General features: G+C 41.0%; 1 protein-coding gene across 2 annotated transcripts in view; it reads right to left on the bottom strand.

Moving 5' to 3' along the window:
• Window positions 1–27,517, bottom strand: part of LOC101158397 (poly(rC)-binding protein 3) — a 137,210-nt gene extending 109,693 nt beyond the window's left edge. For both annotated transcript variants that reach the window (XM_020712820.1, XM_011489554.2), the window contains exon 1: window positions 27,192–27,517. The gene's annotated coding sequence lies outside the window, so the exon portion shown is untranslated. The remainder of the gene's footprint in view (window positions 1–27,191) is intronic.
• Window positions 27,518–27,923: the final 406 nt, after the last annotated feature.

Genomic DNA, 27,923 nt, shown 5'->3' with positions numbered 1-27,923 from the left:
AACATGTATCAAATTACTTGAATTTCACAAAAAAGCAGCAGATTTTTGTTTATTGTTGTAGCTGAGTTGTTCTAAGTTGTTCTTTTAAAACCATTTGCTTTTGGGATATAACATTTTTTACTGTTTTGGATTAAGGATTATATATAGATCAATATGAACACAGTTGTTTGTGACTTTGGTCATTGTTATGATAGGATTTGTGTTGCTGCATGGTGGTGCAGTGGTTAGCGCTCTTGCCTCACAGCAAGAAGCCTCTGGTTCAAGTCCCAGCTGTAGGATCTGAAAGAGAACACCAATGGGGGACTTTTCTGTGTGGTTTTTGCATGTTTTCCCGTTGCATGCGTGGGTTTTCTCCGGGGACTCCAAAAACATGCTTCATAGGCTAATTGCGACTCTAAAATAGTCCATAGTTGTGAATGTGAGAGTGCATGGATGTGTGATTGTGGCCCTGCGACAGACTGGCGACCTGTCCAAGGTATCCCCTGCCTTTGCCCTCAAGAGGCCGGGATAGACTCCAGCAGCCCCGTGACCCCGAAAGGGATAAAACAGATTAGAAAATGAATGAATGAATTATTATCGCTACAAAAAAGGTCAGTGATTAGTTATTGTTGGTTCTGCAAAAAGAAAAATAATGTCAGCAACATTTAATATTGTGCAAACACGATAGCAGAAAAAAAAATTAATCAATAAAAGCTGACTGTTTAAGTTTTTTGTTTTCTTGCACAGTTAAGCATGAAACAAAAAAACGTTCAGAAAAAAATGTAAAATTTGATTGAAAAGATAGATATTATCGTTTCTTTGGGCTGCGCACAAGCATTTCAGCTGGATTAGGGATCCAAAGTGGGTTCAGAGTCCTCAGCCTCCAGCTGAGACCAATCTGTTGGTCAGATGTGGCTCAGTGGGACCAGCCGTGATCTTGCTAGCAAGCTGAGGGTGCAGTCAGCACAGAGACACAAGGATGTTGTCTATTGCCATGCCGTTACAATGCAAAAAGACATGTTTGCAAAGTGTAGTGTTTTATTTGAAAACATTCTAAAGGTTTGTGCAGTGATAACAGTGACTGCTTTGTGCAGTAATTATTCACGTCCTTTATTTGAAAAAAATGTTTCTGCACTTTTTTCATCTTCTAGCTTTGATGGACCTTTGATGTTTTGCTTCAACACCGAGAAGCTTCCACTTTGATGGATGGTAACCTATTTAATCTATCTGTTTCTGCTTTATCCATCCACTGATCCATATTTTAGGCTGGCTTTATGTCGCCATAGGCCACATGTCCACCCTACAGATACTCCTGCGCTTCTCTCTACAACCCTCTATGAAGTCAGACAATCGCTTAGTACCCAATAAAAAGGAATTTTAGGGATAGTGAACCATGACATCACAGCAGCTGAAAATGTCAACAATCTGAATCGGGCCAAAAACTCTTATGGGGCTCAAAAAATATTTCAAAATCTACTAACAAAACCAAGACACTTGTTTCAGGAAGACATTTTGAAATTATTATGGGATGGCTACAGGAGGTGTGGCTTGGCAGTCATTGTGAAATTTGGCAATTTTTCCATTTTCCCACAATATGGAAAAAGTACATTTTTGTTTGGCCGATCTTCACAAAATCTAACACCTACACACTGCCAGGTTAAGTCTAACTGTCATGGTTTCAGTTTGTTGTGTCTTGTTTTTGGTCCTTGTTCTGTCTAGTTTCTGTTTCCTGTTTTATTTTGAAAGTCTCCTGTCTTGTCTGGTTTCTTCAGTTTTACTTCCTTTGGTCCCCATCTGCCCTGATCGTGTTCACCTGTGTCTTGTCTGCCCTGTCTGTATTTAAGTCTTGTCTCTGCCTTCCTCCTGTGTTGGTCCATTAGTATTCCTGTTCTGGTGTTCATGCCATGTCATGCCCTTTTCCTCGTTCCTTGTCCCTCGCCACGCCACAGTGAGTTTTCGTTTGGTTTTTGTCATCCTGTTCTGCAGCGCTTTTTGTTTGTTCTTTTTGTGCATTAAAACCCACTAGCCCTGATCCTTGCCTCCTGCCTCTGCATCTGGGTCCAACCGGCTCTCGAGCCACCTCACCGTGACAGAATGGACCAACCATATTTTTTGGACCCAGCAGAGCGGGACATGCAGCTCCTAGAGGCTTACTGCCAGGAAGCCGAGCGCACGAGGTCTTACTGGGTTTTTGACCAGGCCCAGTTTGCCTCGTATGCCTGGAGTGGGAGCCACCTGGACTTCACAGGGAGCCGTCTTGCCCTGAGGGGGGGTCGTCGCCGTCGTCCCCGCCGTCCCCTTCCTGTTCCAGAGGTGGTCCGGCACGCACCACATCGCTTTCCAGTGGTGGTGCCAGATGCACCCCATCCCCGTCATGTTCCGGTGGTGGTCCCGGATGCACCACAACCACGTTCAGTGGTGGTCCCGGACGCACCCCGACCCGTTCCTGCTCCCAGGGGGGTGCCGCCTGCGCCCCGACCCGTTCCTGCTCCCAGGGGGGTGCCGCCTGCGCCCTGACCCGTCCCGGCTCCCAGGGGGGTGCCGCCTGCGCCCCGACGGTTCCCCGGTTCCACTGCCACGCCTGACCCGCCTGAGCTCGGCTCCACGCCTGACCCGCCTGAGCTCGGCTCCACGCCTGACCCGCCTGAGCTCGGCTCCACGCCTGACCCGCCTGAGCTCGGCTCCACGCCTGACCCGCCTGAGCTCGGCTCCACGCCTGACCCGCCTGAGCTCGGCTCCACGCCTGACCCGCCAGAGCCTGACTGCTGGCCCGACCCGCCAGAGCCTGACTGCTTGCCCGACCCGCCAGAGCCTGACTGCTGGCCCGACCCGCCAGAGCCTGACTGCTGGCCCGACCCGCCAGAGCCTGACTGCTGGCCCGACCCGCCAGAGCCTGACTGCTGGCCCGACCCGCCAGAGCCTGACTGCTGGCCCGACCCGCCAGAGCCTGACTGCTGGCCCGACCCGCCAGAGCCTGACTGCTGGCCCGACCCGCCAGAGCCTGACTGCTGGCCCGACCCGCCAGAGCCTGACTCCATGCCTGACTCCATGCCTGACTCCATGCCTGACTCCATGCCTGACTCCATGCCTGACTCCATGCCTGACTCCATGCCTGACTCCATGCCTGACTCCATGCCTGACTCCATGCCTGACGACTCCACGCCTGACGACTCCACGCCTGACGACTCCACGCCTGACGACTCCACGCCTGACGACTCCACGCCTGACGACTCCACGCCTGACGACTCCACGCCTGACGACTCCACGCCTGACGACTCCACGCCTGACGACTCCACGCCTGACGACTCCACGCCTGACGACTCCACGGATCTCATGCCGGACCTGCCTCGCCGGACCGCTCGGCCCCCCGGCCGTCCTCCGGACCTGCCTCGCCGGACCGCTCGGCCCCCCGGCCGTCCTCCGGACCTGCCTCGCCGGACCGCTCGGCCCCCCGGCCGTCCTCCGGACCTGCCTCGCCGGACCGCTCGGACCCCCGGCCGTCCTCCGGACCTGCCTCGCCGGACGGCGCGGACCCCCGGCCGTCCTCTGGACTCTTGTGCCCGTCGAGGTTTATCCTCCGGGGCCCCCCCCTCATGTGACTTTTGGAACCTCGGAGCGGTTCCTTGAGGGGGGGGGGGGGGACTGTCATGGTTTCAGTTTGTTGTGTCTTGTTTTTGGTCCTTGTTCTGTCTAGTTTCTGTTTCCTGTTTTATTTTAAAAGTCTCCTGTCTTGTCTGGTTTCTTCAGTTTTACTTCCTTTGGTCCCCATCTGCCCTGATCGTGTTCACCTGTGTCTTGTCTGCCCTGTCTGTATTTAAGTCTTGTCTCTGCCTTCCTCCTGTGTTGGTCCATTAGTATTCCTGTTCTGGTGTTCATGCCATGTCATGCCCTTTTCCTCGTTCCTTGTCCCTCGCCACGCCACAGTGAGTTTTCGTTTGGTTTTTGTCATCCTGTTCTGCAGCGCTTTTTGTTTGTTCTTTTTGTGCATTAAAACCCACTAGCCCTGATCCTTGCCTCCTGCCTCTGCATCTGGGTCCAACCGGCTCTCGAGCCACCTCACCGTGACACTAACCTTTGATTAACCTTTAACGTTGGGAAGAGACCGCCTCTTAAATAAAAAAAATCCCCTTTAGTACCTTCTACAAATTTAAACTCCTCCTAGGGATTTTAATCTATCGGATCCTAACTTCTGGAGCATCACTGCGAAGCTATTTGAGAAAAACTGTTGGTTTTAGAAGTTTTTAGATTTTGAACAGCGTTAATGTGCCACTTAACGAGCGTTTTCTTTGTTGCTGGCATATTTTTACCAGAACACTGGAAAATGTTAATACGGTATAATTGGCTCAAGCTGAACACAACCATGTGATATACAATATAAACACAATAGGAATATAAAATTTTACTTTTGCCTATTCACTTAGAAATTACAAAGACCCCTTCATCATGCCCAAGCGACCAAAAATTAAATGGTTGATATAGAGATAGAACTAACAGGAAGCCACCATTTAGAAAATAATGTTGTTGTTTTTTTTTTAACAAATGTGTGACATGCAGCTTGACCAGGGTGGCAGGGGCAGAAGGGGAGAGTGAGGGGCGTGTAGATGCCACTAAGCCAGTGAGGTTGGGTCAAAAGGGGGTGGCGAGGTTGAGTAGCACCCTCAGGCCACAATGCAGTTCGCGGCTTTCATTTTCTTATTGTAATCCACATTTTATTCTTTTCTATATTTCTTTCTGCAGTTTGAAAGTCTACATAGTTTTGCTGCGTTTCTGTATTGAATCAGTGACACGATGAAATCAAGACTTTTTTTTGAAATCTCTGACACCAGCTTTCATACAAAACGTAAGCTCAACACGAGTCTATCTGAACTGAAACATGGCAGAGTTCCTAGGAGCCGTCAATGGCTTCCTTCTCTCCCAAGTGAAACATGAAGAGAGCGGGAAGCTGTTCGAAGGAGAGAGGGGAGTTGACGCTCGTCACTCCTGTGCCGTGGCTTATCCTAAGAGGCTTGAATAATCAGTATGTTAAGCTGTCAGGGTGTGCGCTCGCACCTACCACGTGCTAACTCACTCCTGGGTGCTTTTAATCAAGCAAAAACGCTGAGAGGCAGTGGAGAGAGCCAAGAGCAATGAGCTCTGGAATATCTGTTACACTTTTTCCTGGCATTACTAAGAGCTGCAGATGTTTCATGTACCTGAAGAAAGAACCTATTATGTTTAATGTGTATAGACATTCATTGTAGGTGAGGTTTCATGCTTTAAGTTGTCAGTCATGGTTAGAGCAATTACCATGATGTTTTAAGGCTGTTTTATTTTAACCTTGTACACCTTTAGCCAGGAATCAGTTTTTAATTTCATCAGTTACTAATAGGTCATACTGAACCAATCTTCAAGATTTTCCACCGTCCGGCAATGATAGTCAGCTGTCACATGTGCAGACGTACCCCAAAAAAAATCAACAAACGGCGTGCAACCTTCAAGTCAGGAGACAGCACAGCGTACAAACACGCTTGCTTTGACCTCCAGAAATCCATCAAGGCTGCCAAAAGAAGCTACAGCCAGAAAATTGAGAGCTGCCACAGGGAAATCAAAACAAGAAGCCTGTGGCAGGGGATCAAAACAATCACCAACAACAGAACAAACACCAGGAGATCAGAGTTCCAGAATAACATCCCGCCAGACAGCCTAAACAGCTTCTACACAAGATTCGACCAGTACAACAAAGAGGTCCCCCAACAGACCTCCAGGGCCCCAGAAGAGGCTATACTGCAGGTGTCTTACACACAGGTCCTCAGGGCCCTGAAGCAGGTGAACCCGCACAAGGCGGCAGGACTGGACCACGTATCACCAAGAGTCTTGAAAGCCTGGGCGGATAGGTATACACAGACATCTTCAACCTTCGGTGCTCCGAATCTTCAAGTCCTCAGTGATCGTGCCGATCCCGGAAAAAAAAACGTCACAACAATGAATGACCTGAGACCCGTGGCTCTCACTCCTGCATCAATGACATGCCTGGAAAAGTTGGTTCTGTCACATATCAACTCCCTGGTCGACGAAACAGTAGACCCCCAGCAGTTTGCCTATCGCCCCAACCGATCAGCAGACGACGCGGTGGCCCTGGCAATTCACCGCACCCTGCAACATCTGGACACAAAGAACACGTACGCCCGGTAACTGTTCCTGGACTATAGCTCTTCCTTCAACACCATCAGGCCCCTGAAGCTGACTGCAAAACTCGCAGAACTGGGAATACCAACACCCACCTGAAACTGGATACTGGACTTTCTCACTGACAGACCACAGGTGGTGAAGAGGTCACAGGCCTGAAAGCATCCATGCACACACCACACGCTTCCGCAACAGCTTCTTCCCAGCAGCAATCAGAATGCTGGCACAGGACATCAGAGAGGGAAGACTGGACTGAACTGAATCATACAACACGACAAGCCATCCAGCTGGGCCACTAAGTGCAATAAACAATTTAACTCCACATAAGTGCAATAATTCTTCTGAAAGGTTGGGATGCTGCAATATTCATATTTTTTTATATTTTATACTTTGTACTTTTGTTATCTTTATTCTCTTTTTAAATTGTCTTTTCTATATTCACCCTGACCGAGATGGCAAAGAGAAATTCCGATGTACTGTATGTGCAAATGGCAATAAAACCTTAAAACCTTAAAAACAAAAAGTATTAGCCACAGTATTTCCTTCCATTTTATCTTCGTCTTTTAATTGTTGTTTTTAGTTTGTTGAGTTTTATCATTTTTATGTCAAGCACCTTATGCCCTGTGCATGTTGATAAAAGGTGCTCTACAAATAAAATGATTGATATTCAATTTTTTTCCCTGTATATCTCTGAGGAGCAAGGAAGTCACAATTAGAAAACTGTGCACCGTTAGGAATGGACATTAGTAAATAAAAGACATTGGTTGAGTCGCTTGAAGCTGCAGGGAGGTCTGACGCTCTGTGGGGAGTCCTAAGAAATTCAGAGTCAGCAGGTGGATGTACGGATTTAAACACAAACCTGAACTTACGTCTGAATAATTTATGTTAGGTTTACAAATAAAGAATTGTGTTTCACTGCACATCATTATGTCCTTTATGAAAATTTAATGTTTCTTTACTAAAATTTGTTGGTTCCTTAAGCCTGTATAATGTACTTTAATAATACTTTTTATATATATATCGTGGACGACGGATCGTTGACGTCTGGAGACATGCCGACCGTCTCCGAGCTGAGGTGCTATATATATATATATATATATATATATATATATATATATATATATATATATATATATATATATATATATACACATTTATATATATATACAGTATGTATATATATATATATATATATATATATATATATATATATATATATATATATATATATATATATATATATATATACACATTTATATATATATACAGTATGTATATATATATATACAGTATGTATATATATATAAGAAAAAAGAAAATTAAGGAAAACAGATTATAGGATTTATATATTTAAAAATATAGATATTATACATTAACAATATAACTATAAATTATAAATTGGAGTATTGCAGTCATTACGTTTCCATACTAATCTCATTTAACCATTAGACTCTTAAAATAATAGTAGAAAGCAAATTAAAATAAATAAATAAAACAGCTAGACTGTGGCTTGATTAACAGAGGATTTGTGAAACACAGTTTGGAAATTGAGCATCCATAAAATCATTTTCACTCGTCAAAGAACATTCTAGTCGGAAGCTGCAGTCAAATTAAAAACCAACACAACATCCCATCATAGTTCTGAAAATGCGTCCTCTGTCCACAATCCATGCTAAGGACAATATTTTCTTATCCTGACCCCACTTGATCACCCCCCCCCCCCCACTTGCAATCACAGTCTTGTATTAGTAAGCACACAAATACCACAGGTTAGAGGGACCAGTCTGTTTATGACCACTGCTCACCAGCTAGTAAAGCAGGAAGAACTGAAGCCCCGCTAAATGCACCTCCTCTCGCTCCTTTAATCAAGCCTGTTCTATCATCCTTTTTTCCACGTCTCCATCTTTTTGTATGATTGATCCTAAATCTGAGCTTCAATTACATCAACCGGGGGCCTCTAGGAGACCTGCCCGCAGGTCTCTCAGACCATCATTTTCCTCCAACGGCCTCAACTTTGAGAAAATGGCATGTTCAATCTCAGCGCCGCTTCACACCCCAACATTCCGTTTTGAATTATGACCAGGGACAGACGGTTTTTAAGTTTATTGCTTAGGTCAGTGATAGAGAATTGCTTAGCTGTCAACTGAGTGTGCAGGATTGAATGAGAGGTAAATAACAGTCCAACGGCTGTCTTGGTGCATTTTCTGTTTTGTACTGTTTGCTTTGTCCGTTTTCCACAGCTACCTCTATGCTGTGGTTCCTGCATAAAGGGTCTAAGAAGGTCACTCCAACATTAATTCATAAAACGTGTTTTTACACTACCTAAATAAAATATGGTGTCACTGATGGGGATCTAACTCTCACTCTAAACATCAACATTTTCTGTTTTTTGTGGACAACAGTGTTGTCTAAAACTTAAAAACGTTGCCTTTTTGGCCTTTTTTGATACAAATTTAAAAAAATACAGTAAGGAGTTAACAACCTAAAGAGATGTTAAAATGTGAATAACTCACACATTTTTTGCATTAGCTACTACATTTCAGTAGAAATTGGAATTTTTCATGACTAAAAACCAAATCCACACATCGTTTCCTATGGGTATACTCAAGAGAATAGTCAAGAGCTGTGAATGAAAATTGGACCAAGTGAGTGTGACATCTATCTAAGAACTGAGTTTACGTCTAGCTCCACCTAAATTTAGTCTATTCAATTGCCATTATTTTGCGATATGGATGCCGCCATGTTGAAGCCAAATGAAGCTAGTAAGCAGTGATTGGTCTGAAATCTGTCATTTCGAACTTTCGAACATTTTGAACAATGAGACCACCTACTTTTATTGATGCATGTGATTGGCCAGTTTTTCCTGTAACTCCTAACCTTGTTAGTAGCACATTAAAAAAAACAGTCCAACACATTTACTCGTTAGCGTATTCACAATAACACCCAATTTTGGTTTAATCCATATAGGCGCTGTAATATAGACGCTGTAATATAATCCACAAAGAGCTCCTGATTATATTTTTGTTTTTTGAAAAAAAACATTGGTCTTAAGCGGACCTTCTAGTGCAAAAAAAACAGTACTTCCTATTTGGAACTCAAGGTAGAAGGATCACTCAGTCCAGTTCTCTTATACAATCAATGATCAAGAATCTATCTTAAAACCTAATTAAATAAATAGACACAAATGGACACACCCACAGCAGTGTTTTGAAGTCTTTTTTTTAACTTGTCTTGTCCAATAGCTGAGCAGACAGATGAGAGCTGAAAGCCTCTTGTGTTGAACATATTTTACTGTTACAATAGGGGTTATGAAACATTTGACACACTAGGTGTATGTTTAAACAAACCCCTTTTGTAATTTAGGCCAAACTTTATTCATCTTTCTCATATCTGTAACAGTATTTTGTTGGACCGGACGGAAAAGAAAAGAGAGAAGGATGTCTAGGTGTAGGAGGGGTGATTAAAGAGGAGGGAGGGCAGAACCATGAAGCGGCATTATGCAACAAGTTGCTAGATGTTTGTACCGGTAATTATTACAGTCAGGTTTAAAAGTAATATAAATCCAAAAGGGGGTGGGGCCTGTCCACACACACCCAAATGCCACAAACATACCTGTGGGCTCCAAAATGCGCTCCAAAATGCGCACATACAAAACATGTCAACATGTACACTATACAACTGATGTTCACACTCCCATACGTATTCATTCGGACCAACCCATGTGAAATATTTCCTTTAACCCTTATGTGGTGTTCGGGTCTGTGGGACCCGTTTTCATTTTTAATCAAAAGAAAAATAATACAATTAATTAATTTTTCAAACTCAGACTCACTGGCCTTGGCTCATTTTCTGTGAAGAACATATATCAGAATACATTTTAATGACCACACACCGTATACCCCCCCCAACACATTTCTATTACATATAAGATGTTCGGGTCCACTGGACCCAGGGCTAATAGAAGTGTGGAAATTGATGTTTTTATGTACCTACACTCTGTCCTCCACCTGTCTGGGCCTGCTGTGTGTGTGTGGGTGTGTGTGTGTGTGTGTGTGTGTGACCAGTGAGAAAGAGAGAGAGAGAGTGGCAGAGAGAGAAATATTCACTGTAAATGTGAGTTCTGTTTCTGCACCTGCGGTTCCCGCACAAGGTTGCAACATTTTTAGAATAATTCAAGCATCAACTCTGTTTGCTCTCGTTCTCCCGCACATTTGATCATTTGACTTTCTTGCGGGAATCTTTAATATCTCACATAGCAGATTGGAGGCAGGACACTATAAATATAGCTTTGCCAGTGTGGTTTCTTATCACAACTGATCAAAATGGCCAAAAGACTTTCTGCGCAGAGGGCCCTGGAATTGATTTTAGAAGAGAGAGACGTTTTTGAGGATGATGTAGAGGGAGACGATTCAGAAGATGATTAGATTGGGGCGGCCGTGGTGCAGCGGTAGGGTGGTCGACCCCTGATCATAAGATTGCAGGTTCAATTCCCGCCTTGCAGGCCCATGAGTCAAAGTGTCCTTGGGCAAGACACGGAACCCCACCTTGCCTCTGGTGGTAGGCGGGCGCCTGTGTTTGGCAGCGGGGCCGCCACCAGTGTCTGAATGTGTGAGTGAATGTGTGTGTGACTGGGTGAATGGGTCCGTGACTGTAAAGCGCTTGGTCCTTGTAGGAAGAAAGACGCTATATAAGTATAAGCCATACCATTTAGATTGAGCATCAGCCAGTTCCAAAACAAAGCCATCAGCCAGGACCAGGCTGTCAGCAGCCAGGACCATGTGTTGTAGAGGCTAGTGGCTAGAAGGCCATAGGGCTGATGTGTTGTCTTGACAATAGGTTTACTCTGTGTTCAGCTTGTGTTGTGCACCTGAATGGGTTCAGTTTCTGTGTTCAAATAAATAAAAGTAAGTAGTTTTGAAAACCATTGCTTCACTTGAAAATTTGTTTCCAATCATATCTTGATTTTAATTGATTTTCTTTATCACGTTTTAAATAATGAGTTATGAATGTGATCTAACAAAGGTAAAGGGCAAATATTAACCAAATAAACTGATTGTAATTGGATGAGGTAAACATATGTCGAGTATTTTAACATCAAAGTGTTTGATTGTGAGGCATTAAAAACCACAACATGCAACGGGTCCACCAGACCCACGAACACTGGCTGAGTAACAACAATATGAACACCACACAAGGTTTAATCACTCAAACTATTTGTGCAAAGGTGAGATAGCACCTGTGCTCGAGTGGTTCTTTATGTTCTTCTAAAGTGGATGTTGGAATGTAAAAAGAAGGAGGGAGAGTACCAAGCCATCCACACACCAATATCCCCCCGCGGCAGCAGCAGCAGCCAGAACACCACCACCACCACCACCCTGAGAAGCACAAAGGCTTCACCGCCCAGGATCAAACCCCCGGTCTCATTGCTGTAAGCGCGTCCCCAACCTGGGCTGCAGTACTGCTGGGCTGGTGCTGGGTTTTGGCCTGTTGGATTTTACATGTATTTTCACACAGCAAATTTTAAACAATGGATATCCAGTAGTTCTCTTGATTGCTGATATTTGATGGATTCAAACAGCCTGGGCCTTCCCCCTTTTTGTGTGTGATCTCCCAAGCTCGACACCTTCTACAACCTTGGAACATCAAGTGAAGCAGGTACTTTCACGCAATAAGTCTAAAATGTTGCCTCAGAAAAAAGAGGAGTTCGTCACTATGGAGGTTTTAAAGACATGTTGGAACAAGAAAAAACATTTTATGTTAAAATAATGAACAAACAAGAGTCAAACTTCCTGTCATTTACGAAAATGATTTTGGATACTGTCAATACCAGAATTGATGGCGTAGTAAAAGATGTGCAGGAGTTGAAGAGCAGCATTCAATTTTCCAAGGGTCAAAGTGATGATCTGAGGGGAATGGAGGAAAAGGTTGACTCATGTGAATCTCAATTGCAACAACTGTCTACCCAGTGCGCTGACAAGACTGACATTTCTGATATTTTTACCCAAATTGACTCATTACAAAACCACAGTAGACAAAACAATGTTATAATTGATGGACTGGCTCAAGATGCTGGCTTTGAATCCTGGTTAGATTCTGAAAAGAATTCATGAGCAACATGCTGAAAATTGACTCAAAAACTATTGAAATAGAAAGAGCCAATCACATCAGAAATCCCAAACAAAATGCTGGAAAAAGGAGGCCCATTGTGGTAAAATTATTGAGAGACAAAGATATAGAACTTACCCTTGCGAAGGCTAAGGCTCACCTGAAAAATTCTGGCATATATGTCAATGAGGATTTCTCTGATCGTATCAGGAAGAAGACAGCTGAGCTACCACCTGCTATGAAGCAGGCCAGAGAGAGAGGAAACTTTGCTTTCCTTAGCTATAATAAACTCATAGTTAAACCCCATTAACAACATCAGACGGAAGCTAACAGCATTGTTCAAACTGTCTTATTCTGCCAGAATAAACCTACCTCTGAGGATTACGTTTTTATCTGTCTTATCCTGTACATGTCAACTGCCCATGACAATGAATTTTGGGGCTCCTCTGCACTGAGTTTTCTACTGAAGCATGACCCAGACCAAAACCTTTTTTCTTAGATTAAAGAAAATAACTTTGGTACTTCTAAATATTACTGTGAAAGCGCATTTAAAAATGGCATTAACTCTTTTGCAACAGCAAAAACTGCAACTGCAATTATTAATTATTATCTGCTTTTCTTGTAAATCTTGATTTCAATTTGATGTGATTGAATTGACAGAAACTTGGCTTACTGACAATATTGCAGATACCTTTAACATCATGAATTAAGTACATGTTTATAGATGTAGAGAAGGCAGGAAAGGAGGAGGAGTTTCCTTTATTTTCAACCCCTGGCTCACAATTTAAAAAAAGATGTGACATTAAGGAGCTTTTTGAGTTTGAAACAGAAGTTGTATAGAAACAAAGTTTCCATAATCATTTGTCTTTATAGACTACCAAATTGTAGTGAGTTTGTTGCTAATATTTCTAATGTATTGGACATAGTTTCTAAAGAGGGAGAGAAATGTTATTTAATGGGTGATTTTAATATTAATCTGTTTAATTATGAGGCAAATTTAGCAATCAAAGAATTTCTTAACATTATGTATTCTCATAGTTTTTGTCCAATGATTCCAGTCCCTGCTAGAGTGACAAATAATTGAGCAACCCATATAGATATCATCTTCACTAACATACTAGATCAAACTATAAAACCTGGGGTGTTGTGCTTGGACGTGGCTGACTGCCCTATTTTTTAACCCTTGTGGTATCCTATGACCTGACCCTTACATTGACGTGTTCTCCCTACCATGACAAAGGTGGATAAAGGTGGAAAGATTTCATGTACAGTAATCCATGGACACCAGTGAAGATCACAAATCATTGAAGAAAAAAAGGTTCAGCGCACTGTCTAGTGGGTCTAGATGACACAACACCCAATGTTAAAGTGCCTAGGATAGCACAAGGGTTACAGACCAAACACAAGTTATATAAAAATACCTGACTTGTCCAACACCGTATAATCACTTAGAATTCCAAAAATATAGAAACAAGTTAAACCACATCATAAGAGGAGCAAAGGTTCCCTTTTATAATACAAAGTTAGCCCACCACAAAAACAATGTTGCCTGCCTTTGGAAAACTATCAAAACCATATTGAATAAAAACACTACTAAAAAACAGCTATCCAATGAATTTCAGGTTTATGATCATTTTGTTTCTGACCCTCACCAAATTGCTGCAAAATTCAACTCCTTTTTTGTCTGAGATAGGCCCTCCTCTGGCTTCAAGGATTCCACCTAGTCAACAGAAACCATTGGAGTATCTATACTAGGGGTCGGCAACCCATGGCTCCGGAGCCACATGTGGCTCTTTCATCCTTTTGTTGTGGCTCCCTGTGACTTTGGAAAATAATGAGTATTGTATAATAATTAAATTTTATTTTAGTTTGTTCATCTGCTGGAGCCAGCAGAAGCGCGTACCACGTCAAGACCAGCTTTCTTAATGAGCTCGTATTTATCGGGCGAGAACTGCAGAGCTGATAGCAGGAGTACACACGCGGTCCGGAGTGATCTTCTGCCGGAACTTGACGTGCCGCGGGGCAGAGAGCAACTCGCTCATGACAGAGAGTTTGCGCCAGTGTTGCCAGATAGAGTCACAGTTTTCCAGCCCAAAAGTCATCTGAAAACCGCCAGACCCAGCCAAAAACCGCCCAACACAACTTTTGTTGATGTTTTTTTTCGCACTGGACTGATTTAGCAAAATAAAATATTTTTCTAAATAAAATATAGTTCAGACTAATAATAAAATGTGTACAATATTGAATATTTCTTCAGCGGGCCGCCTTCTTCCATTCATTTGCTCAACCCACTCTATCCCTGCTATATCCTGCGTCCTGCTCTTTCATCCTTGTGCTGCGCTGGAGCGCCCCGACTACCGTATTTTGCGCTCTCTGTGTAGGACACACTGAGGAGCGCGGGGGAAACAAATCTAAGCTGCAGAGGATGTGAACAGGTGAACAGGTAGAGAGGAAAAGCAGGTAAAGAGGCGGAGGAGGGGCTTTGGCTTCAAACTCTTGTCAGAGAGATGGAAACACGGGCGTCAGATTGAGACGCAGCTTTCCCTGCGGGAGTTGAAGCAGAGACTTTCCCTGGGATGATTTTATGAACTCAAACATGGAAACATGATTACCAAGTTGAATTCTTCAAAATAATAAACCTGATCTCTCCACATTATCAGTGTCTACCATGCATTGATAAACACATCCGGATGCTTTCTTTTCATTAGGGGCGGTCCCAAATGGCTCTTTGAGTAAAAAAGGTTGCCGACCCCTGATCTATACTATTCCATTACTAAGGAATTTAAGTTATTACTAACAACCAAGAATTAAGTAAGATATTATATTTAACTTAAAATACACTTCACCTGGTTATGACAATATTGATGGTAATTTGTTAAAATCAATTTATTTCTTTATTAGTAAACCAGTGACACATGTTTTTAACCCTTGTGCTATCCTAGGCACTTTAACATTGGGAATTGGGTCATGTAGACCCACTAGACAGTGCGCTAAACCTTTTTTTTTCAATGATTTGTGAACCTCACTGGTGTCCATGGATAACATGAAATCTTTCCACCTTTATCCACCTTTGTCATGGTAGGGAGAACACGTCAATGTAAGGGTGGGGTCTTCTAGCCTTAACATAAACTTGGCTCCAACAGGATGACTATGTTAGATTGAACGAAGCAACCCCCCCCACTTATGCTAACTATCAGGAATCCAGGATTTCAGGGAAAGGAGGTGGTTTGGCAGCAATATCACAGTCTAGCTTACTTCTCAGTCCTAAAGTTAAAAATGCTTATAATTCATTTGAAAGCATCATATTGTTTATAAATCACCCAAACAGGAAGACTCGAAAACCTGTTTCATTCATAATTATTTATCGCCCCCCCGGCCCATATTCAGAATTTTTAACTGAGTTTTCCGACTTCCTATCGACTATTGTCTTAGATTCTGATCACACTATAATAATAGAGGATTTTAATATTCATGTTGATGACCCAAGTGACTGTCTAGGAAATGCTTTTGCAGCTTTATTAGATGATGTTGGTTTCACCCAAAGTGTAAACGAACCCACTCACTGTCATAAGCACACCCTGGACCTTGTTTTAACCCATGGTATAGAGATCAGCCAGCTGAGTGTCCTTCCTCTTAACCCCATCATTTTCTGATCACTTTCTGATTAACTTCCAGTTTATATTAGAACATGCTGCTGCCCCAGTGAGTAAGAAACAGCCTAAAAGAACATTAACTGACCGTTCTGTGTCTGAGTTTAAACACACAGTTCAGCCAGTACTTAGTGAATTTCTAAGAAAATACTCTGAGTCCAGCTCCCATAGCATCAGTCCTAGTATAAATGACCAGTTTGTCAATGATGCCTTACAAGCCCTCAGGAGTACACTTGATGTTGTTGCCCCCCTGAAACCTAAGTTCGTTAGACAAAACCGAGTAGCACCGTGGTTTAACGCTGATACACGTTCTCTTAAATAAGAAACCCGTAAGTTGGAAAGAGAATGGCGCCGCTCCGGTTCAGAGCAGTCTCTGAATACCTGGAAACATAGCAAATTATAAAAAAGCTCTGGGTAGAGCTAGAGGCCAGTACTATTCAACATTAATATCAGAGAATGGAAATAATCCAAGATTTCTTTTTAGCACTATTGCTAAATTAACTCGCAGTCAGAGCTCATTAGAACCACATGTTCCTGTTTCTCTCAGCTCTGATGATTTTCTTACATTTTTCAATAGTAAAATCTCAAATATTAGACATAAGTTAAATCAAGTTATTCCCACTATCAGCCCAGAGCAGGCTGAAGCGGTAGAAGTGGAGGCATCCATAGAAACCTCTGTAACATTAGACTGCTTCACTATTGTGGATCAAGTGGAAATTGCATCAATTATTACGTCCTCCAAATCCTCAACTTGTCTGTTAGACCCAACTCCCACTAGACTTTTTGAAGAAACGTTTCCCCTAATTAATGATTCCATATTGACAATGATAAATACCTCTCTGGAAACGGGTTACTTGCCAAAGTCTTTTAAATATGCAGTTGTTAAACCTCTTCTGAAAAAGCCCAGTTTGGATCCTAGCATCTTGGCCAACTATAGACCAATATCAAGCCTCCCCTTTATTTCTAAAATCCTAGAAAGAGTTGTAGTTAGGCAGCTTTACTGCCACCTACAGGACAACAGCCACTTTGAAGACTTTCAGTCGGGGTTTAGACCCCACCACAGCACGGAAACTGCCCTAGTTAGATTCTCTAATGACTTGTTATTGGCCTAAGAAAATGGACTACTTTCTTTTCTGGTCCTGTTAGACCTCAGTGCAGCCTTTGACACTATCGACCATGATATTTTACTCCACAGATTAGAGCAGGACATAGGGATAAGAGGATCTGCACTCCAGTGGTTTAAATCCTATCTGTCCGATAGGTATCAGTTCGTTAATGTAAATGGACATTCCTCTCAGTGCACTCGAGTTAACTATGGAGTCCCACAGGGCTCAGTCTTAGGACCCATCCTGTTTACGCTTTATATGCTACCCCTAGGAAAACCATAATCAGGAAACACAGCATTAATTTTCATTGTTATGCCGACGACACACAGTTGTATTTATCCATGAAACCTGACCAGAATGACGATATAGAGAAACTGAATGCCTGCATCAGAGACATCAAGACCTGGATGACAATTAATTACCTCCTCTTGAACCCAGAAAAACTGAGGTCATTATACTAGGTCCTAAAAACCTCAGAAATGCTCTGTCTGATCAGATAGTCTCTCTGGATGGTGTAAGTATAGCCCCCAATTCCACAGTTAGAAACTTTGGGGTTTTATTTGACCAGGACTTATCAGTTAAGGCTCATATATCTCAGGCGTCTAGAACTGCCTTTTTTCACCTGCGGAATATTGCTAAGATCAGAAATATACTTTCTAAGAGTGATGCTGAAAAACTCATCCATGCATTTGTTACGTCGAGGCTGGATTACTGTAACTCCTTGTTAGCAGCGTGTCCTAAGAGTTCCTTAAGAAGTCTCCAGCTTGTTCAGAACGCAGCAGCTAGATTGTTAGCTGGAACCAGCAGAAGAGATCACATCACTCCTGTGTTGGTTTCGCTCCATTGGCTCCCAGTTGATTCTAGAATCAAGTTCAAGATCCTCCTGTTAACCTATAAGGCCTTACATGGACTGGCCCCGTCCTATATTAAGGACCTCATAGTCCCTTATCATCCAATAAAAACACTTCGCTCGCAAAATGCAGGACTGCTTGTGGTTCCTAGAATTAGTAAAAGTACGGTTGGAGGTAGAGCGTTTAGCCACCAAGCCCCTGTTTTATGGAATAAACTCCCAGCTCATGTAAGAGAGGCCGATTCAGTTTCTACTTTCAAAGTTAGACTGAAAACATTCCTCTTTGGACAGGCTTATTGTCAGACTAGTTAGTAATCAGAGATTATTTAACTTAATGTTAATGTGTTTAAATTAAACTTAATAACAACAACTATTTGTTTTAAAAGGCTGCTAGTAGTTGAAGCTGGGGTAACTATGGTGCACTGGGGTTCTGTCCTCTTTTCTCATCTACTTCTGCCCTTCCTCTCCTCTATTTTTGATCATCATTTATCATTTATCATCATTTATCATGTGGTCTCTGTCTCAGGCTCGATTCGCGCCCCTGACTGTCCCCCCAACCACAGCTGGATGAAGCTCGTCTGCTGGACTTTATATATGTAGTCGTAGATTTAGATAAGTTAATTCTTCTCTAAGAGTTCTGGTAAATCGCCTGTCCGTCCTGGGGGAGGATCCCTCCTTCATGTGGGCACCCCTGAGGTTTCTTCGTTTTTTCCGGAATCCGTTCTTTTAGGAGTTTTTTTACCGCGAAGGGGGGTCTAAGGGCAGGGATGCCAGTATAGCTTAGTCAGTTTGTTAGTTCATTTTAGTATTTTCCTATTGAACTCTTTGTATTCATGATCCTTTTGAGTTCATGTTTTACTTTGAAGCCCATTGAGATGACTGTTGTTGTGATTTTGGGCTATACAAATAAAATTGAATTGAATTGAATTGAATCTAAGATAGCACAACGGTTAATCTCTCTCTGGTCCAAGGTATTGTACCTATTGAGCTAAAGAGAGCAAAGGTTACTCCAGTTTATAAAGATGATTATTCAACCCACTTCAATTTAGACCAATTTCTGTCTTACCAGCTGTTTCTAAAATTCTTTAAAAAACTGTCTATCAAAGATTAATGTATCATCTTGAAAACAATAACATATTATACCCTTATCAGTATGGTTTTAGGTTAAAAAAAAGTCCACCTACATGGCACTGGCGCATTTAATTACTAAGTCTATAAAGCAAAAAATAGAGAAGAGAACACAGTTGGTATATTTCTAGATTTGTCAAAGGCATTTGACACTGTTAACCACACTATTCTTTTGGATCAGCTTGCACTCCTTGGCATCAAAAACAAATCTTTACTTTGGTTTACAAGTTATTTTACTGATTGATATCAAACTAAAAACTACAATGGATTAGAGTCCACAGTCCTTCCTATAATGTGGTTTATCTCAAAGTTACATTTTGGGTCCTTTGTCATTTTTACTAAATGTTAATGATCTACCTAATGCATCAGTCAAACTTTCTAAAATATCATTTGCAGACAATTTAATGTAGGACATCGACATTTATCTCAATCTTTGTTTTGTCAGGCCAGTTTCCTGAGTATTTATCATGTTAACCCACTTCAAATTTGTTTGTTCTGTTTTCAATTCCATTGGAAAATTTCTTCCTCAACATTTCACCAATAAATTTTAATAATGAATTTCATGAATACCCAACTCAGGGAGGCTGTCTCATCAGAGCACCTTTCTTACAACTCAGTCATAGTTTAGTGTCTTCTAAAGAGGACGTAAAATTTGGAACAGTCTTCCTTCCTCCTTTAAAGACTTTTGACAAACTCGGTTAAAAAAGCTCTAAAAAGGTCTCTCCTGAATAACTGTACTTTTTCATATGGCGACTCTTTTACTTTACAGTATTCTTTAATAGGAGCTGATAGGCTTACTATGGGGGTTGCCAGATGTTAAGCCCCTTGTATGTTTTTGGCAACCATCCATCATATTCAGCATCTTTGTATATTTTGCTTCCATTTTAATTATTTTATTGTTAAGTGATAAATGAAATAAAAAAATGATTATAAAAACAATATTTGAACTCAAACATGACAAAACAAAAACAAACAAAAGAAAGTGTGGTTTAATAAATTACCAGGGGCCTGTTGCACAAAAGTAGGATAAGGGATTAAGCCAGGATATCTTGGTGATCCTGGCTCAATTGATCCCCAATCCGGTTGCACTAAAGCTGGATAGGGGGCAGGAGGATATGTTATGGTATAAATTACCATGGAGATTTATTCTGTGGAGCTAGCCTGCTCCAGACCAGGCTAAATTCCAGGATCTATTTAATCTCATCCCTAATGTAAGTCAGCAGTCGCCACAAATGGAAACCAATAGTTATTTCACTGCTCACTATACATTGTTATCACATATAACTAGACCCACTGTCATTATTTAAACGTCCGTGATCATTAATTTCAATCATTTTGGATAAATAATAAGTTTTAGACGATGTTGCTATCATTAGATAATTTACAGTGTCCCATAAACTATAAGGCTATATATAAAATGATAGAATATTAGGGCCACAGAGGGGAACAAAATACAAGTCATAATATTGTAACCAGTTGTTTTAAAGGAGGACAGTTGTTAAAATGACAGATGTGGGGCATTTCGTGAAATTGTCCTTCACTATGGTTTCATAAACGAAGACATGCTGATGTGCCAGAATATGAAGTATCACATTGTCATAACTATCAAAACTGTAAAAAGAATATGTTGCTTTTCTGCAGAAAGAACCAGCCTCATAAATTTATGACTTTATCCTTTTTTCCTTAGTGGGCCCTAGTACTCTGTCATGTAAAATAATACACATTCCATTAAAAGCAGGTAAACTACACTCAAAAAACGTTCACTTTGAATGAACTTAAAAAAATTATGGAAATGATTTCCACATGATTAGATAGCGTTACTTGAACAAAAATGAATCATATTGGTCCTTCTTAATGTATTTAGGTTCAAACTAATAAATTTAAGTTGATTCAATCTAAATACTGCAGTTGGACCCAACTTTAAATTAATATTGTTGCTCACTCTCAAAAGATAAAAGTTGATCCAACTTAATTGAATCACTTGGTCACACCTCATTAAATTAAGTTTATTCAACTTAAATTTGTATGACTACCTAACACAATTTATGTTGATATAACTTAATTTTTTGCCTTGATTTTATTTATACATCTGACATTGATAAAGTTTTCCAAAGTTTCAACCAATGGGTCTTTTAATTTACTCATCAAAGACATGAAATATGCAGTTATGTCCTACATCGCAAGACAGGAGTTCAAATAATGCGAATTCTGTATTAAGTTACATGAACAGTTTACCGCACAAGGGGGTTGGTCATCATCCTCTCCCACACTCTAACTCATGGTGCAGAAAAGAAATAAACATATCAGTTTAAATCACTAGTAAAAACAGAGTAAAACAGCTAGACAATAAAACCCATGGACAAAAACTCACACTTAGACCCCAATCTGCCCAGATAGACAAAGAAAATGGAATCCCACAATTCCTTGCGATTACTAATGTATCCAATTTAACGGTATCATGTTGGATCAACATGATTGAAATTAGTAACTTTTAAATGGATTATTTTTATGTACGATCGACATGATTCATTCACGTAAGATTTACAAACATAACATTTTCTGGTTGAAATGACAAGTTACATTTTCATAAAATTAATTGGCTGGTAATTTAATTTGAAAAAAAACTTGAGTGTGCTTTATCACTGTGGCGGTGTTGCCTTTCTTCTTAATTATATCTTTTACCTCCTCGATGAGGATTTGTGCTTCCGACGGGGAAAGGTACGCGGCTCTAGTTTCCATGGTAAATCAGTTTATCTGTGATCTGTGGCGGGGTCTATTTGAGTGAGCTGTGAGCGCGCACCTATCCAGGATTGGTTACACCTGGCTTGATGAATCCGTGTCTGCTCATCCTGGCTTGGTCTTTGTGCAACCAATTAAGCCTGGACGCACATGTTTTGGATTCATTGAGCTCAGCTCAGTCATTTATCCCGGATGTCTTAATTCTACTTTTGTGCAACAGGCCCCAGGTCATCATTAGAATTGAGAAATTGTTCTCAGCTGATTCTCCTGGTAAAATAAAGGTTTAATAAGATAAAATACATTTTAGAAAAATAATCAGAAAAAAAATAGCTATATATATAGATATATATATATATATCTATATATATAGACATATAGATATATATGTCTATATATTTATAGATATATATACACACTTTCATTTAAAGAATTATACATGACAAAAATACATGTGTGTTCTATCTTTTAAAATTATATTTAAAAAGTCAAATAATAATATATATTCTGAGCTGATATTTACATTTTTAAACAATCACGAATAATAACAGATTTTTACAGTTAATGTTTCTGTCACAGGAGGGAATACTTTAACACTGTTTGGAGGTCTACACTAAACCAGGCAGAGACAGCATGTGTTTCGGTGACATCCCAATGTTGTGGAATCCGACACCATATATGTGTGTGTGTGTGTGTGTGTGTGTGTGTGTGTAAACTGTGTTTGTAACTTGTTTGTCAGCTCGACTGCCAAGCTGGTTTTGTAGTTTAAAGTCACAATGCTGTCAAGTGAAATTTTATAAAAAGATTGAAATAAAGTAAAAAAGTAAAAACAAAGAACTTGGAATCATCAAAGGATCTTTATCTGGCACCAAAACGATCATGCTGCACATATTTCTGTCATTGTGTAATATTTTAATAATTATTGAAGTGTAAAAATATAATAGTAATTTTACATAATAAAAAGTCTTTATTTGACCCATACAAATGTAACAAAGATACTCTCTTACTCACTGATACTTTACAAACGTAATTCTGGCCCAAGAAAAAAAAAAGGCTGTCCTAGAATAAGACAGCTCCGTGTGAAAACAACTTCCATTATGTCCCCCAACTCCATCTGGATGAAGCCCATTTGCTGGACTTTTTAAACATGTAGTTGTAGAGTTAGATAAGTTAATTCTTCTCTAAGAGTTCTGGTACATTGCCTGTCCGTCCTGGGGGAGGATCCCTCTTTCATGTGGACACCCCTGGGGTTTTTCCTTTTGAGGAGATTTTCCTTACCGCAAAGGAGGGTCTAAGGGTAGGGATTTCCAGTTTGGTTTAGTTTGTTCATTTTAGAATTTTCCTATTGAATTCTATGTATTAATGATCTTTTTTATTTTATCTTTACTATACAACTACCGGTACGAAGCCCATTGAGATGACTGTTGATCTGACATTGGGCTATATAAATAAAATTGAATTGAATTAATATTGAATTGTGACATTTTGTGACAAAGGCCTTATTCTTTCCTTTTTTCCCCCATTTACCAAAGCTCCTACCCAGCAACTCCTGGCATGCTGGGTGACCTGAGCCAGACCAGCAGGAGAACCGGAATGGCTCAGAAGGGCCAAGCCACAAAGGGCCAGCTGCTCACAGCACAGAGCTCTGCTTTTGGAGCAAGTGGGGCTTACCGAATGAAACGGTTGACACAGTTTCTTTTGTGGGTGTGTATTTCAGCTGACAACATACCAAAGAAACATGCTTACAGTTAATCTACCAATTGGTTTAATTCACATTTTTTCTAAATGTTTCTGTATCTTTCAGCTGAACCCATAATCTGGAGAGACAACCACACATACAGTCATGACAATGACGGGTCGGACTCACAACTTGCTTTAACAACATTACCCTTAAAGCACAGACTTAGGCAAGTGAACTCATAAATATCTCATTCTACAAGGGATTTCACGGTACTGTAAGTGGATTGGCTACATGCTCGGCTGATGGGAGATCTTTGACAGAGTGTTGATGCGAGTTTAACCAACGCCTGTCAGGTAGTGCGATGAAGATATGCAGGGAATGAACAGAAAGTGACTTTCTCTGTAAACATCCAGACACGAGCAGACAACTGCAGTGAATGCACGGAGTTTCCTAGTTTAGGAGCTTATTGTTATGAGGTTTGTGTTAACCATTAAACGTTAATATGTGGGGGAAGGAGAATAGATCTTAACTTGCATGTTTGCCTGCAGACTATCTAACTATCATTTTGGTTATATTGTTCATTTAAGCTGTGAGACAAACCAAAAAATGAACGTCCATAAAAACACATTCCAATTTATGTTTACAATTGGTTGGTAATGCCGAAAACAAACATGACTTCTGGGTCTTGGTAATAATAATTTGGCAATGAACATCTGAACCACCGGTGGGAGGTTTGAGTGAAATTATTGTGGCTTAATGAGGCAAAAACTGAGCTGTTTAGCATCAACTCCTGGAACTGTTTCATTTAATTTCAAGATGTTACACATTTGGTGAAATGGTACCTATGACCTGAAGAGCTGAAGAAGAGAAGACCTCAAAAGCATGGCAAACGAGCACAGCAAAATGGAATGCCATTATAAATGAAAGGATCCAAAATATGTATACATAAAAAATACGTATGTATTAATAAACTTGTACTGATGACACCCCCACCACCATAGCTCCGCCCCTGCAATAACCGCAAACAAAAACAGCCAAAACAAAGTTCAAAGTGAAGCATAACAAGGTACCCCAACATAATGCCGCAAAAAAACAGAAAATAAAATAAAAACATATATTCAGGACTTGTCTTTTATTATACTCGTCAACAGTCAATTTACATCTGAAGGCAAGTAGGCTACATGCCACGTATCCCACAATGCATCGCACATATCCCATAATGCATCTCGACCAATCACCGTGTCCCTGTAACTGTGGTGCATTAAAATACAAAAGGGTGTATGATAGGCTACGTAGCATGAATATTATTTTTCCTATGCGACCCTAAAATGCAAACCCTAAACTACTATTACAGTATCCGCTGGCTGTCCGTCTACCGGCCATCCAGCTGCCCAAATGCCGGCATGACAAGCAAAAGAGCTCTGCGGCGGGCTGGAGCTCGTAGGAGCTATGTCCGGTATGGTGAAGCAGCAACCTAGGGCATCCTAAATCTTATATTTTTCTTATTTTCATCGAGACAATAACAAATTGATCATTCTTTTTTTTTATTTTTCCCCTCTTGAACATTCGAATGTGGGTCACAGAGACACGGAGGTAGCGGCTTTTGCAGCAGAATGGAGTGATGTAAATGAATCCAGACTTGGAGACCAGATTACCGATGCTTTTGTGCTTTTTAAAATAAATAAATTTGATCTCTAAACATCCTCCGTGTCTTCCATGAATGTAATGAGACACACACACAGACAGAAATGTAAAAGTATCTGCTGTAAATTCAAATAGTGCTCATATCCATCTTTATGAATGACTTGTGACGTGAATAATTATTTCGTTTGGACAAATTAAATAATGCGTGGGAACAGAATATTATTTTGTGGGAACAAGATATTATTTTGTGGGAACAAGATATTATTTTGTTCGCACAACTTAATTATTGCGTGGGAACAGGATATTTATGTGTGGGAACGAGATATTAATTTATGGGAACAAGATATTAATTTGTGGGTTTAAGATATTTATTGATTTACCCATATCAGGTCACGGGCTCCATACGTTAACATGATCCAAACCTACCTGAAAAACCCATTGGATATATCTTTGTCCATGTCTTCTGCCCTGTATTTTACCATCACTCCACTAGGGCACTAGGGGCAGTCGAAGTTTTTTTTTTCCTCCCCATTTTAAAATGCTGCTCCCTTTTAATTTCATGTTTCGCGGGAACGGTTTAGCTAATTATTTAAAACATTAAATTGAGAATAACTCGTTGATTGTTATTCTTTTTTTTTAAATGATCTTTTGCTCTATTAATAGAATGCAAAATTATTTTTTCCTTACCGCAAAGGAGAGTCTAAGGGTGGGGATACCCAGTTAAATTTACCCTCTTTAGTTTAGTTTAGCCATTACTTAATGAATTCCCTGAATTCATGTTGTTTATGATTTTATGTCCATTATACAATTACCAGTATGAAGTCCATTGAGATGACTATTGTTGCAATATTGGGCTGTATAAATAAAACTGAATTGAACAATATTTTGTCATCTTTTGCTAACCTTGTTGTTGTATTAAACTACCTAACGTATCATATTTTATACTTTCTATATCTCTGTAACAGAGTGGCGGAAGCAGGTAAAGTAAGGGTAAGTGTATAGTATAGATTTCAGCAATTTACTATTTATCCTCAATGAATTGTGTCTTCTCTTTTTTCTTTATTTGTTCTGCTGTGGAGCACTCACAGTGCTGCTTTGAGTATCCAAGCAAAAACTCCCAAAAGACTGCTGCTTTCCTTTCTTCTCTGCTACAGGCAATCAAGATTTCCGACAAGCTCACAACAGGATACAATTGGAGAAAGTCTATATGACTAATAGTTATTTGTTGTTTCTGAAAGTAGAACAAAAAATACAGTTGAGCAACAAAGTTGATGATCAGCTTTTTTTGTTTTGAAAGTCACACAAACGCTCCGTGGAAGAATTTTTTGTTGCTTACATCCAATTTCCTGAATGGATAAAGTGGTTTTAAAACCTATTGGCCAACAGTATTGATGTCCGGAGGATTTCAGCATTATCTCTGTCTTATCTCTGTCTTGAATGTACACACACACACACACACACACACACTCCACTTCACTTCCCCTTCCTGGTGGAGTACAGGATGTGAAGAACTAAGCAGTTTTTCTCCCTGCTGCTGTTGCCAGGGATGCTTTATGGACCATGTTAATATTGGCGTTCTGCTGCCAGAAAGATTGCTAGATTCAATCAGGCAGGAGGCCGCCTTATAAAGTCATTACACTTTGTGCACTGTCATGTGTTCTGGAGTCAGTTCTGTGTTCTGCAGCGGCATCAAGCTTAACAAAAGCATGTGAGCCTTGACACGCCACGGCCTATAAATAGCGCTTACTGACCAACATAAAGACTATTTCAGAAATCAATTATGAATGTGTTTTTCCAGAACCTATTTTCCCCCTCTGTGGTTAGGTTTATAAATGTGGGTTTTTTGGGGGATTTGCGTAAAAGCTGTAGGGTATGAGAGTGTAACAGACATGAGGAAAAGGGAGGAGTAAGTAGATATCAAGGCAGAATATCAACGATAGTGACCTCACTGATAGCATCTACTGTAAGTGGGAGACTTTGCTGAAGAACTTCAAACATGCAAACAACAAAAGGCAAACTGGACAGATAAATAATGTAAACATAACCAATTTTACACCGGTTTCATTATTAAAGTATTCTGTTTTGAAAAAAATAATGAAAAGTCGCAAGTTTCACTCTTAGTGCATGAGAATGACACAGATTCTTACCCGCTCAGAGGTGGTATTTGGTGGGACGGAGAAGTGAGGAGAGTCAAAGGGTCCTGGGGTGGTCTATGGGGGGGTCCTAGCTCGGCTTGAAATGGGGTTGTGGGGTGGTCCAAGGGAGGGAAGGAAGAATGGAATTACAAGGAGATGGGGAGGCTAAAGGGGGGGGAGATTTAACACCGCTTGCTCCTCCCTCCCATTCTTTCTTGCTTTCTTTCTGCTTGCTCTTCTTTCTTGCTCCGGCATTCACACAGTCTAACAGGCGCTTGAGAGGCACACACCAAAAGCCACAGCCACTCAGATAACAGGCAGAAAAAGACTTAACATTTACAAGCTCAGCCACAGGAGGGAGGATGGTGTCCTCTCCCTCCTCCCACCTTCTTCCAACTGACCAATGGGAATGCAGAAGAGAGGTAGTGCGCAGCCAATGGGGGCGGCGACAGCCGGCACTCTACCCCAGCCAATAAGTGCAATAGCTCATCTCCAATTGGAATAATTACAGCATGGAAGGAGTCATGCAAAGCCTTTATTCTGAGGGACAGGCAGCAAAATATGCTTTTGCCGATGATTGTGATTCAAGGTTGCCAGCAACATTACCATGATTAGACCGTAACACTTGACTCTGCAGCCCATCCGTGCAGCAAGCTTCAGTCAACATATGCGGTCAAAGAGGCATACTGTGCAGAAGAACAGCGCAAGTCCTGCAGAAGTGTCAGGATGCAGAGCCTCTTACAA

The sequence above is a fragment of the Oryzias latipes genome, chromosome 21 (assembly GCF_002234675.1).
Source record: "Oryzias latipes chromosome 21, ASM223467v1".
NCBI lineage: Eukaryota > Metazoa > Chordata > Actinopteri > Beloniformes > Adrianichthyidae > Oryzias > Oryzias latipes.
Note: the sequence above shows the minus strand (reverse complement) of the source record. Positions and strands in the feature narration are given on the sequence as shown.